Source organism: Tenebrio molitor, chromosome 5 (assembly GCF_963966145.1).
Source record: "Tenebrio molitor chromosome 5, icTenMoli1.1, whole genome shotgun sequence".
In the NCBI taxonomy this organism is placed as follows: Eukaryota; Metazoa; Arthropoda; class Insecta; order Coleoptera; family Tenebrionidae; genus Tenebrio; species Tenebrio molitor.
In genome coordinates, this window is record NC_091050.1 from 6,785,683 (window position 1) to 6,799,060 (window position 13,378).

A 13,378-nucleotide genomic window follows, 5' to 3' on the forward strand; every position below is an offset into this window, starting at 1 on the left:
ATCAGATATGTAATATAAAAACAAACTTGCAAAGTGAAGAGCTGCGTTTCAGTAACAACAATTTTCATTGCTACATTTTTTACAAGTAGGTATGTCCTACATGTTTTGATATCTTTACTCCAATTAAAGGAACTTTGAAATTTGGTGGCCGGGGTGCAGTTCATACAGGTCTGGAAGCTCTGGTGTTTAGACAGTAGTTGTAGAATTTTTTAAACGCAGCCTTTAGGTTATCCAAAATTGCCTATTTGTGTTGTGTAATTATTCATTTATTGGTGTTTTTCTTCTTTTGAACAGTATTATTACCTACACATTACGTTCAATCTTTATTTACAAGCTTATGTTCACAAATCATTCTTTAAGTTTTATTGGACGTGCACTTGTGGTGATTGTAAACTGAATGCTGGTGATTATAGACAATAAAACAAGAAATCAGTGTAGGTGTAGCTATTGAAAAACTTACTTAGGGAAACCAGTGAAGACAAATGAAACAAATACTAAAACACAAAGCAGTAATTACCCGTGACAGTTAGGATAACTTAAGTACTTATTTATTGCACTTTAGATTACATTTGGGCTTTAGAACCATGCAAATCCAAAAGTGTACAAAAGGAAAAAGTGACATAAGACCTTACTTAACCTAAACTTGATCAGTACGTCTAAGTTTATCTTACTATCGCAGTTATGTGTTACATGTAGTAATAGTAATGTAAGTATAAATTTGTTATTTTTATCATGTTTAATAAGTTCAGTTTAGTTGTTGACAAGATTTTTTTACGTGCCTGAATTTGAAAGGACCAAACTTAAAAACTAGAGCATACAGTACCTATAATAAGTTTTTGTGCCTTATTAATGGAAAATAGAAAATGACGTATTTTGGAAGAAAAATATTTAACACCTAAACGGAATGTCAATGTTCATGTTAAGATTACACTTTTTCAACTCACTATTTATTGTTGGATTACAAATTAGTTTCTCATCAGCCAATTAAAATTAAAAACCAGAGACTTTTCACTTCAAATTCTAGTGTATTTATTTATGAACTTATAAATTGTAGGTGTGATAGACGACGTCTCGTGTTAAACATTTCCATTTCAAAGCTTTACCCATTTGCCGTATACTGTTTCTCCTCTTTTTGAGAAGCATCTATCCGACGGTAACAACCTTCTCTCTGAACATTGTTTTGTAAAATACATATATAAAAATACAGAACTACAATAATTTATAATGACCCTGTATGTATGTACTCTTACAGGAAAATTTTCCATGAATTTAATTTATTTTCTCCTGAATCGTTAGAGGCTATGTGGAGGCATTTTTAACTATAATAAAATGATGTATGTTGTAAATGTTTAAAAACACTGGACAGAATTTCAAAAATTGCTAATACGAGGGTAAACACTAAAGAAGTAAAGTTGTTTGTAATATGTGAATACATATTATCTATCAGCTATCAGTACATAGCCTCAGACTTCATGATGTTCATTTGAATATTGTAATGATATACTTTACCACACTAGTGTGGTCTGGTAAAATGCAAGGTACACTGTCAATAACACTTTTGTAGTTTTGTCGTGCTTTTGCATTGCATTAGAGTTATTAAAAAGATAATAATCGATAGATAAAATGTAATATGACGACATCTACATTTACATCAATACATCACAAATAACAATGATTATTTCTAGCAATATACAATTGTGTTTCGCTTTTTGTTTAATGTTTTAAAACAGTAAAATAGTTAAACACAAAGTAGCAACTAGAAAAATGTTGTGTTTATTTGCAACGGCACGAAGCTGTTGGTTACCAACACACAGTTATAACCACAGTAAATCCGCCACAAAGACGAAAAAATTTAATGAAGGTTGTATTAGTTGCATGGGTTTTCTTTCATGTTGCTGAAAAACAGGGACACCCAGTTATTAAATTCACGACTCTAAAGCTCTCCAACTAGTCGCAGTAATGTTTTATGGTCTATTTTCACAGTTGGTGGGTCGTTTGAAGGAAAAGAAGTAAATAAGACCTCAATTAACATGCTGCTAAAGAGTAAGCAAACCAGACATCAGTGTAAAAATCACAGGAAACCCTCTTGTGCATATTAAACTGCACCGGAAATACTTGTTGCTCACATTGTAAACAAGTTCCCTTTTTGCGCTGGAATTGAACGACAATTGTGCCTTTATTCAAATCTTCCAAAATTTACGCCAGTGTTTGCCAATCGCTGTCGATGATAATTCGTGATGTAGCAACACATTTTAATTGTCTTTGGCTACACACCGGAAGCAGGACGCACCTAATTATCCTTAATTACGATTAACTTCGGGGAAAAAAGAAAGTTATGAACTCGTTCTTCATTACCGCATTCTCACATTGTAAAATGGAGCTAAAGTGGCCTTTGTTCCCATCAAAATGGCACCTATTTTTTTCGACAGTTTTTAACACCGCCAGCTGCGACATTAGGAAGAATCCTGAGGACAGGTGTACGAATTTAGAGGTGTAAAAAATTCAGATAACGTGCAGATAAAGTCAAGTTGAATATATTTATTTTTTGATTTTGAATGCAGTTTTTTAGAAAGTTTCGAGTGCGAGTTCGCTGGAGGAAATTTATTGGCAAAGTGACATTCTCCTTGCAGAGTTTTAGCATAATTTTAACGATTAGGGAAGTTTATCGTTACAAACTCTCCTTTAGGGAAGATCGCACATGTAAAAGCAACCCCTGCTGAGATTTGAGGGGGAAACAACTTGAAAGAACATTTTCTTCCTGTGATGCGTGGAAAGATAGCCAAAGGCACATTAAAAATTGATGGTTTTATAAAAATGTCCTACTAATATAACAGTACATAACTAGTACTACAATGCAACAGCGATATTGGCGTTATTGATAAGGAGATTAGAGTGTAGTTGTGACAATTTATTGGTCATGTTAATCAATTATTTTCATACGGTAATACCATAGCATGCACTGTTATAGAAATGTATTGTTTATACTTTTATAATGTGGGTAAAACTGAGAGTCGTGAACTTTGAATGTATTGTCGACCGTTTTCTGATTTTATCGCGTGAAACGATTTAGCACTAACGGAAGGGAGACCAGCAAACAACATCAAAGAAATTCTTTTAAAAAAACTACCTGAAGACCTGAACTGGTCTACAGACCCGTCAGACGGTTAAAACTAAATACACACTTTTTCACTGACCTTGGTTGTCTAACAGCTTTTTATCAAAGCTTTGTAAAAGTTTACAAACTTTTGAAAAATCATTTGCTTTGATTAAAATTCAATACTTGGTTTCCGCACATTTTACATGTTTCACTTAATAATTTAAAGCTTTTAGCTGATAGCGTTTATAGGTACGTTGAGGTACATTAAAGTATGTAGTTTCAATTTAGATTATATTGAGCATTATAATGTACAATGCCGGCAATGAAATTATAAAAATTTAATTTCATTTAGTTTAAATTTGTTTGTCAACACCACCGGATAGGTATGTTCAAATATGGACCATGGACCGCATAAGTTTTAGGACTTACATTTCATATTTATATAGCATCTATAGATCTTAGAACTTACGAAGTAAGATTTTAACAGTCATCATTGATGTAATTATTTATTGACTGTCCAATGAAATTGCCAACTAAGCTCTTTCTAATTAAATAAAAATCGTCAATATATAAAAGAGTCGCGCTGTAACTCAATTGTTATTGAACAATTGCTACACACGTGGGTATACAATAACGACCATTTTTTGAATTATTTTTTGACATATCTGGGTATATTTTATCCTGAATGAATCAATCTTCACTGCTTAGAATACTTTTCTTTAACTTCGACAACTGTATCTCTAGACTAATATAGTTGAATATAAGCAGTTTTCTTCTCATAACCGATTTAAAAAATTAACTGATTGTTATGAACATGATGGCTCAATAACCTTTTCAATTATTATTCTCCAACCGTTGATCAATTAACATTACATATTAGATATTTCACTCTCCTAATAACTTAGTTTATACGTGTAGGTACATTCTATGGAGCTTGAAATTCTAAAAAAAGGTAGACTGTCCCTTCGTGTTATTTACATTTTCTTTACTAAATTTAGATAAGACATTGATAAGGTTATATTTACACTACTAATATTATTACAATTTAGTTTGTAATCTGGTTGATATGAGGTACGCAATTAAATTAGTCGCTTGTACTCCGATGGTGTAATATGGGTGTGCTATTATATTATATGCTATTAGTTTACGATTATAGTAATTATAAATGACTGCGCCCCAAAGATGCACAAAGATACAACCTCTCTTCATAAATGATAAATGAACAACTCACCGTCAAATACTTGCAGTAAGAGTTATATTAATTTATAGTGGATTTTGACAAATTGCATCTATCTTTTAGGTACTTCTTCCAACTTTCCAAAAATGCTGCAAAACTGAAACATCTAGAATTTCTTTTGTTCTCGTTTTAAATTCTAACGGCATTGATTCAGCACTAAGTTGAGTTAATTTATCAATGCAGATGCAGATCTTCTTAACCTTGGCACTAAAATATTCCAGACAGTTTGATTGATTGAAGTTTAACATGGTAATTTAAGAGGTAAACAGAGTTAACAGTTTGAAGAATTTTGGGTCGAACCATAAAGTAATAAAACTCTTTTAAAAGACAATTTGGAGAATTGTCCCTCGTGAAATGTTATCTGTTGCATACAGATGTTAGAATGTTAGATACTACATATTTTTATTTCAAAAGTTGCTAACAATGTTTTAATATTTACTCTAACGTGTTAAATACTTTGGCAATTTTATGCAGTAAATTACTTAATGAAGACAGTAATAACTTTAACATTTTACGACTTCCAAACTGTGCGCCTGTAGGGTTTCCCATAACAGTCCAAAAGCATCTAAATAAACACAAAACTTTCGATTCAGTTACTCCAATATGCGTCTGCAAATATCCTGAATTGTCTCTTCGTCTTGCATTTAACGCCAGGATTTGAAAATCGATTTCTAAAAATAGGATTACTTCTTATTAGCTGTAATTACAAATATTCTTTCAAAAGTAGCGTAATTCCAGGAAACAACTCATATCAATAATTCCTTTGTAATACTTTCCATACTTTCCAAAGAAACGTTTATTTGGTGATAAACTAATAAATAAATAAAACTCTTCGAACACTAAATTTCTTATAAGACAATCTGGCCAACTAGTCAACGACAGTTAGGTGTTGATTGGGGTGCTTATAAGTGTCAGTTATCAAAAGTTTTGAAGTGGTAAATCAGACTCCAAGTATGAAAGGATTTTTTTTGACAAGTCTAAGCTCTGTTTTGTATTTTAAACTTTTTGTGAACCAATTATCTATTGGCTTCTTAAAGTAAGTTAATAATAATATTAATAAGCCAGTAGAGTAAGAGTACATGCACGAGTATGTATACTGAAGAACAAAAAATGCAACACCCGGAAAAATGGGTTTGTATAGATGTTTTTATTATTGTAGGTATACATCTTGATGGTCTAATAAAATGATAAAAAAATCATGAAACATCAATAACATTACATCACTTTTTTTTTAATGAGTCGATCCACTTCGGTTATTACTACAGTGTGGAATAAAATGATTTACATCTAGTTACCTTTGCATTACCCTTGTAAAAATACGAAATGCCGCTCTACAAAAAAAAGAAAGCCTAATCTCAAAATATATATCCAAATTCCAAATGTGATTTATTGCGAAGGGATGATATGAACGCAAAGTTAAGATTGAAATTAAAAAGGAGCTAACAAAAGCAAGTCACAGCTAGTGTTGAAAGTGGCCACCAACGTTTGTTAATTCAATTTAGTAAATTGTAACAATTGTCAATTCGATTGATGACATTTATTGACAAAACTAATAGTTCGGACTTCGAAAAAAAAAGTAGAGCGGTACAGGAAAATTTACATGTGCAAAAATTCCAAAGGTAACTAGATGTAAATCATTTTATTCCACACTGTATTAGAACTCAAACTCTTCGAGGCATATATCGAATTAGATGGTCTGTATCTTCTTGTGGCGAGCGGTCCCAGGCCCGTTGTACACATGCTCAAAGTTGTCGGCGGCTGAGACAATCGCTGAAGAGTTCGACCGATACTGTCCCACACATTCTCTGTTGGCGATAAATCTGGAAAATTTGCCGACCAATCAAGAACCTCTAAACCACACGTTTCTAAAAACTCTAAAGTTCGGCGAGCTGTATGAGATCTGACGTCTGCTGAAAAATCATATTGGGAAGAGTTTGGAGTTTCGACCTAACAACCGGTTGTAGAAGTTCGGTGATATACCGCTCTGTTGTTAAACTCCCTGAGGAATAGTAGCGATGACCCACTTCCCGAGGATACAGCCCCCAACACCATAATTCCTCTACTGATTGCTGTGTTCTAACGCAAACTATATTCCGTCGTTCACCCCGGAAATACCTGACTCCTCGACGGGCATCATGATTTCCTAAGCGAAATCTGGACTTGTCAGTAGAACAAATAGATTTCCATTCGCATTGGAGTCTAGCTTGAAACCATTCAAAGCGACGAGCTTTTTGACGTGCAGCAAGTGGCGTAGCACCTTAAAAGGACGAAGAGCATGCACATTGCAAGCAACGAACGAACTTGCCCAGTGTTTTCATTTCGATTTCGTATAGCAAGACGTTGCAGATACCGTTCGTCGCCTCTTTGGATAATCCTAGGACGACCAGAACCTGCTTGGCGCATATGAATACATATGTTCATCAAACCATCTCATCCATTTTCTCATAACCGTGGAAACGTTAATATCTCACCTTATGGCTATTTCCGGAAAGGATAAACCGGCCTCTTTTATGCCAATAATACGACCCGTTTCAACTTCAAATAATAATTATCTAAATCGTCGTGCAACACGAACTCGAGGCATTTAAACAAATTTTTCAGAACCACAGGAACACTTTACAACTTTGTACAATTTGTGCGACAAACAACTTTTAACAAGATTTACCTTCTTTGCATTTGCAATTTTTTTGCCACAAGAGTAAAAGAAGTAACTAAACTCACGAAGATAAGGCAGAGAAAAAATTATCAGTATTTTATTTTGAGATAATGTACACAAGTATATGTATTTTCAGTAATTGATTGACATGCAATACTGGGTGTTGCATTTTTATTGTTTTCCAGCATATTGCACAAAAGTGAAACATTTAATAAAAGGTACTTTCTTAAAAATTAGTCCTGTTATCCCATCGTTAAAATCGCAGTTTTCTAATTTATAATAGGAGTACATATATAATTGAAAGCAACATTTTTAATGTTTTACTGAAATTTTATTTTATTTTATTCTCAAATTTTATTATCATTCAGTTTGTTAGTTTTTCATTAAAAATTTGTCTTACTTACCAAAAGATCTTTTTGTACAGAACACTCAGTACACTTGAAGTGCACGCATATCACATGTACCTCCTCAATATATTTTTTTTGTTTGCAACAACATTTACAAGGTGTCGATTGATACAAAATAATTAGTCAAATTTAAAATAAGCTTTTTAAATAATCTCTGAATCACGTGCGGGTACAATTCACCCTGTTCCAGTTTCGAAAATGTAGAAATACAAAAACCTTGAAACTGTCAAGAGAACCAGTTTAGTCAATTTGCACACCTCAGAGATTTCAAAGAAACTTGAAAACCATTTTATTTTTACAACTCTTCGTTATACTATCAGAGTCGGCCGCGACAACCGCTTTTTGTTAACCGAATAACCTAATCTGGGTCAACATGTAGTATTGACCTTGAAAATAAGCTTCATTTCCTGTCTTCGTCTCAGTTAACGACGTGCTGCGTAGCGATTGTGACTTAAGTTCACTGCCCCCTATTTGCATTTCACTCTAATTCACATACATAGACGAATAATTAAGCGTTTTTTCGTTGTTGTGACGCTTACGTCACCTTGAACCTTAATCCAGGGCGGTACCGAAAGCGCCTCTGGGCCATCATAACGCGGTACCGTTCCTCTCGCCGACAACATACAAACTATTAATAGTTTTGTCGTTGTAACGATACTCACATGTTGTGCGTCCAAGGAAGTGCTAATAAATCCACACACACGATCACGCTTCACAAACACACCGAGACTGCAAATAATCCAAACCGGCTCTTGTGCATTTGGGCCTTCGCATGACAGAAGGCGGCTTGGCAGAGCAGCGAGAGGGGCTGTTGTTCGCCTTCCGCCCGCTCACCGATCAATACACACCCCCCTCTCGCCCCCGGTCGTGTGACCGACCCTGAACGCGTCAGCTCCAGACTGTGTGGAGTTACGCTACGACGGCACCACTCAGTGTCGTTTCGCTTATCCGAACTGTCGGTTATCCGAAACATGTCGAAACGCAAGCGTGTGGTTCTCAACTTCCAACAGAAACTGGAAATTCTGCGACAGCTGAACGAGGGCAAGAGCGGTACCATCCTGGCCAAACAGTACGGAATCGGTACTTCCACCATCTCGGACATCAAAAGGAACGCGGACTCCATCCTCCAGTTCGTGTCGAACCTAGAATGCGAGAAGCACATTTCCGAGAAGAAGACTCGGAAGACGGCGCAGAACACCGATCTGGATTCGAGGGTCTACAAATGGTACGTCGAGGAGAAGAAGAAAGGAGCGGTGCCGTCGGACTCGGCAGTGTGCTCCAAGGCTTTGGAGGTAAACCAGCAACTGACTAATGGCAGTCAAAATTTCAAAGCTAGCCTAGGTTGGTTGAGGCACTTCAAGAACCGGCACGGTCTCGAAGAAGTCAAAGAACCGTGTGAAGAATCGCCGACTTCTGCCACAGTTGCGCGTCAGTTTAAAAATATCCTCAAACGCGGAGGATACACTCTCGAGAATGTCTACAGTGCCGATGACACTATTTTATTTTGGAAGTCTCTGCCAAATTATGAGAACAAGAGTAGAAATCCAGTTGTGGTTATTGCTTGTTCGAACGCAAATGCTTCTCATAAACTACCCCTTTGTGTGATCGGACGTGAAAAAAAGTGTAAAGTAAGGTTACAGTGTTCCGTTATTTACAAACACCATCGGAGCAGTGGGTTGAATATTTCCCACTTCGAAGAATGGTTTGAAAATTTTTTTATTCCTCACGTGAAACAGAGACAGCTGGATACAGGCAATGTAGGGAAAATTTTGCTAATTATAGATGACGTACCCTGGCACCCTCCTCGCGACACTTTAGTCAAAGGAAACGACAAAATCGATGTGTTTATCATACCTGACAACCTCACCCCACCCATTCAGCCGATGGAAGCAGAAATAAAACAGTTTAAAGTGGCGTACAGAAAGAAATTACTTGAGCTGCTCTTCAGCAGATGTCCGTGTCCTATTAAACAGTTCCTAGAAGAATTTACGTTGAGAGAGAGCATTTCAGTAATCGGTGAGGCTTGGGATTCCATTCCCAGAACACAAATAGTACAATCCTGGGGTCAGTTGTTATCAGATTTAAAAGATGAAGATACCATCCAAGATGGGATATCAGAAATTGTTGCGATAGCTCAAAAGATCACGGGATTGGACAAGTGTGGCGTCGAGGATGTAACGTTTTGGCTGGAGAGCGACAAAGAAGATTACAGTTATAATTCCGTCGACGACGATATGGATTTCAGCTCGTCTGAAACAAATCAAGAGGACGAAACGGAAGAGGGACCATTAAATATTGAAGCTTATCAATGTTTGGAAACCGCAATTCTGTGGTTTCAAAAGCAAGAAGAGTGCAACAATGCTCAGTTGTCCACTCTGGAGAGCTTGCGCGACTTGGCCGCTGTTAAAATCTGCGGAAAAATGAAACAAGAAAAGGACTAGACCTAATGAATTTTTGTACCTTCTTGGGAGAGTTTAAATAAATCAGTTTGAGCAAAGCCTTTTTGTGTCTTTGGGGACGTTATTGGTGATTAATTTCGGACTCGGCGATGCGTTTGCTGTCACTCGGTCCATAAAATGTTCCAGTCGAGCTCCTCGAACGTGATAACGCGGCTTCCAGCATTAACGGGGGATCTGCGGTGTTAGATTAATAAAACAGCCACAAAAATTGGATATGTCGTGGCGGAGCGCGCTGCCGCCAAAATGCTCATCAATGTTTCATGAAAGCAAGCGAGTCTCACCATCCGTTTCCTTCGCCGTAAGCTCCTGATGATGGCTCAGACACATACAACGATAGTCGACCTCGGTTCGCTTGACACGCCGTTTTTCAAAACGACTGACATTTCCACTGTGGTTTTATAGGGAGGCTTTCAAAGACGCTGGAATTTTTAATGTGCCTTTAGAAGCTTAGCGATGTTCGGTAAAGCAGGTGAAAGATGTATCGATTATTCAGATCGGTCTGAAGCCGATGGACCGGATCGATCCCGCGAGAGGATTGATTAATTTGGGGCAAATCTTTAAAAGAGGTGCAAGTACAGGGTTAACGTACTTAACATGATGACAGGGCAAAGTAATCTGACTAAAAGATTTGGGAATCAACACAACGATGTAGCTTTAAGCAATAAAACTTTTACAAGGCACTCCCGAAATTATTTGAAAACTTTATTTCTGGTATTTAGAGTTAAATCGGTGAAGACAGACGTTTCACATTATTCTAAAAAAAATAATACTAATCTGCTTTAATAACTTCATTTAATACTAGACAGGAACCGACTTATTTTATTTTGCATGTGTAGGAAGAAAAAGTATAATCATGACAAGAAATAAATTTCTCAAAATCATTCTTCTAATGATTTAGACTTAGAGTTTCAGTTCTAAAAATGTCCTATTATTTTATGGATAATGGGAGTTAATTTTCGTGAAAGGAACTGATGTTGGTCACGTTGTAACCATTTCTAATTAAGATTATCTTTCAACCATGTTTTCATGCTCTATCTCCAAGCGTTTTTCATTCTCGGAATAGGATATTTAATACATGAGGTTTTCTTTACTTGCAAACATTTTATACAAAACTAGTAGTTGTCAGCATAAAGTCCTAGCACAGTTACAGCAGTTTACTATTGCGCCAACATATTTTCTACCTATGCAATAATCTAACATAATGGTGATTTACAAACCAGCATATCCAAATATTACACAGTATTTATATTTTTTTCCTTGCATGCTAGCGACAATATTTATTTCATTTGTTGAGTCTTAGACTGATGTTACATATTTAACTTAGATACTACGTGATTACAACCATTACGATTGGCTGGAGTTTAACTATCGTCATTGAGTTTTTGCTCTAATGACAATTTGCGGCAGTTCTATTAATTTTGCAGTGCAATTTTTAATTAAAATAAAAAATGTAGTAAAAAGTTTAATACTGCATTGCATTTAAGAAAATTGAGGCCAAGGATGCAAACATTTCATTATGACAAATTACATGTCTTGTAGTTTTCAACAAAAGTTCACATATAATTTTTTTCTTCTTTAATTTTAATAAACGTTTGAAATTTACAGTCATTATTGTCGGATGCGTTTCCTAAAGAATCATTTCAATAATGTATTTTTTTTTTCACTACTTATAATATAGTCTAGCGTTATCACTTGTCATAGAACACTGTGAAGTTTCGTTTTTCTACGTTGGCCCAGTGACAGGTAAATATTTTTTTATTATTAACCAGTGGTTAATAATGAACAAATTCAAAACAACCGTCACCTAGCAACGTTTGTTTGTATGTTTCATAGGTAAGATAGACGATTTTCATACGAACCGTTAAGAAATGACAACTCGGATCGCCGCATCCGACAAAACAATTTTTTCTATAAATGATTCAAAAAATTGAAATTCACGCATAGTTATCTGTGCCTGAAGTGGGTCATTTTCTGACGTGTATTTTTTTTTGCATTGTTAGTAAGATCGAAACCATAGAAACCATAGAAAACAGTGTGTGAAATGCAATTTCACGCATACGACTATTTCTGTTTTTCATTTCAGGCACTGTTTTTTATTAGTTACCTAGCAACATGGTCACTGCATTGAAACTTCAGAGTTCCTTCAAAAATTTGAATTTTTAATTTCAATTTTTTGAATCAATCATGGAAAAAATATTGTTTATATTTCGTGCGCGAAGATGTTTTTGTGCATTCAAAGGCTTATACTGCCTCGACCTTCGTCTCGGCGTAAAAGACCTTTTCATGCACAAAAAACACTCTCTTCGCGCACTTAATATAAAAATAACTATTATTAATAATTATTGTCAGAAAAGGTTTTAACGTATCTAGTAGTGAAATTTTTTTTATATACACCACGGTAGAGAAGTCACTTATAGCCTTCGCGCCTTACATCCCTCGGCACGCCTCGGGATTAATCTTGGCGCGCCTCGGGATCTAATCTTGGCGCTCTGGCTATAATCATGAACTTTTCTACCTTGGTGTATAATATACTATTTTTATTATGTACTCAAAAAATCACAATACATAAATACCTACTTACCAAAATACATATACAAAACGAACGCACTAACTACAAGCAGTTGTACAGAATACAGTGAGAACAACATAAAAAAATTGAAAAAAACTTTTTTCCCAGCTTCAATTAAAAGTTACAGGGTGTTAAAGTTAGAAAATTTTAACCAAAAATGTTCTTGAAAACAATTTTTTTTTTGTTCCAATTATTTTAGACAGAGTATTCATTCAATTCCAATAACATTCACTAATTATATTATTTTTCTTTAAGTCCATTTGATTTTTTAAAATCCGAAATTCAAAATTTTTGTTACACAATTTTTGATTAAATCTTTTAAATGTCAACAAAAGAAATGAAAACCTGGAGAAATGAGAAAAAACAAAAAAGCATCAGGGGAATATTTGCATTTTTTTTCACGTTCCTCTAACTCTACTTTACACGATTACAAGTAGTTGGTGCGGTCGTTTTGATACATCCTGTATACAATAAGTGTATTTTTAGAAGCGGACATAAACAAAGGAGCAAAATACAGTGTACAGTTGCGGAATTAAAATTTCGGGCAGTATTTTTCTGTCACTTCAACAAAATCTCTGTAAATCATCTTTTAGTGTCAGGATGATTGGTGACTGACATTCAAAAATTAAACTTTTCTGTGTCAGTCACGCTGACATTTTTTGAAATTTGAGTTAATTGCACTGAGTGTAATTAAATAATCGCTTTGATATGTTGCCTACCCGTTATTGTGCCACAAATCACAATTTTTTGAATGCAAATATATAAGTCAAAAAGACAAAAACATGACAAGAGTAAAAAGTGAGGTTATTAATGTAAAGGTTGTTTTAGAGTTTATGTTATAACATTGACAATACTGCCCGAAATTTTATTTCCGCAACTGTACATATGTATACATATTAAGAAAAAAAGTCTTTTCTTGTGGTGTAGCTTAGAAATAAATGGGGCAAAGCCAG

General features: G+C 35.2%; 2 protein-coding genes across 9 annotated transcripts in view; one reads left to right on the forward strand and one right to left on the reverse strand.

Annotated features, from left to right (window-relative positions):
• The window catches only part of D2hgdh (D-2-hydroxyglutaric acid dehydrogenase), a 92,597-nt gene that overhangs the window by 28,095 nt on the left and 51,124 nt on the right, over positions 1-13,378 (reverse strand). Inside the window, exon 1 of one of the 6 annotated variants that reach the window (XM_069049084.1) lies at positions 8,060-8,195. The exons of the other annotated variants lie outside the window; for them this stretch is intronic. The gene's annotated coding sequence lies outside the window, so the exon portion shown is untranslated. Of the gene's footprint in view, positions 1-8,059; positions 8,196-13,378 lie in introns of those variants that run through there. 6 annotated transcript variants of the gene reach the window in all.
• LOC138131835 (polyhomeotic-proximal chromatin protein-like) overlaps positions 1-13,378 on the forward strand; it is a 68,968-nt gene that overhangs the window by 1,711 nt on the left and 53,879 nt on the right. The gene's annotated exons all lie outside the window — the stretch shown is intronic.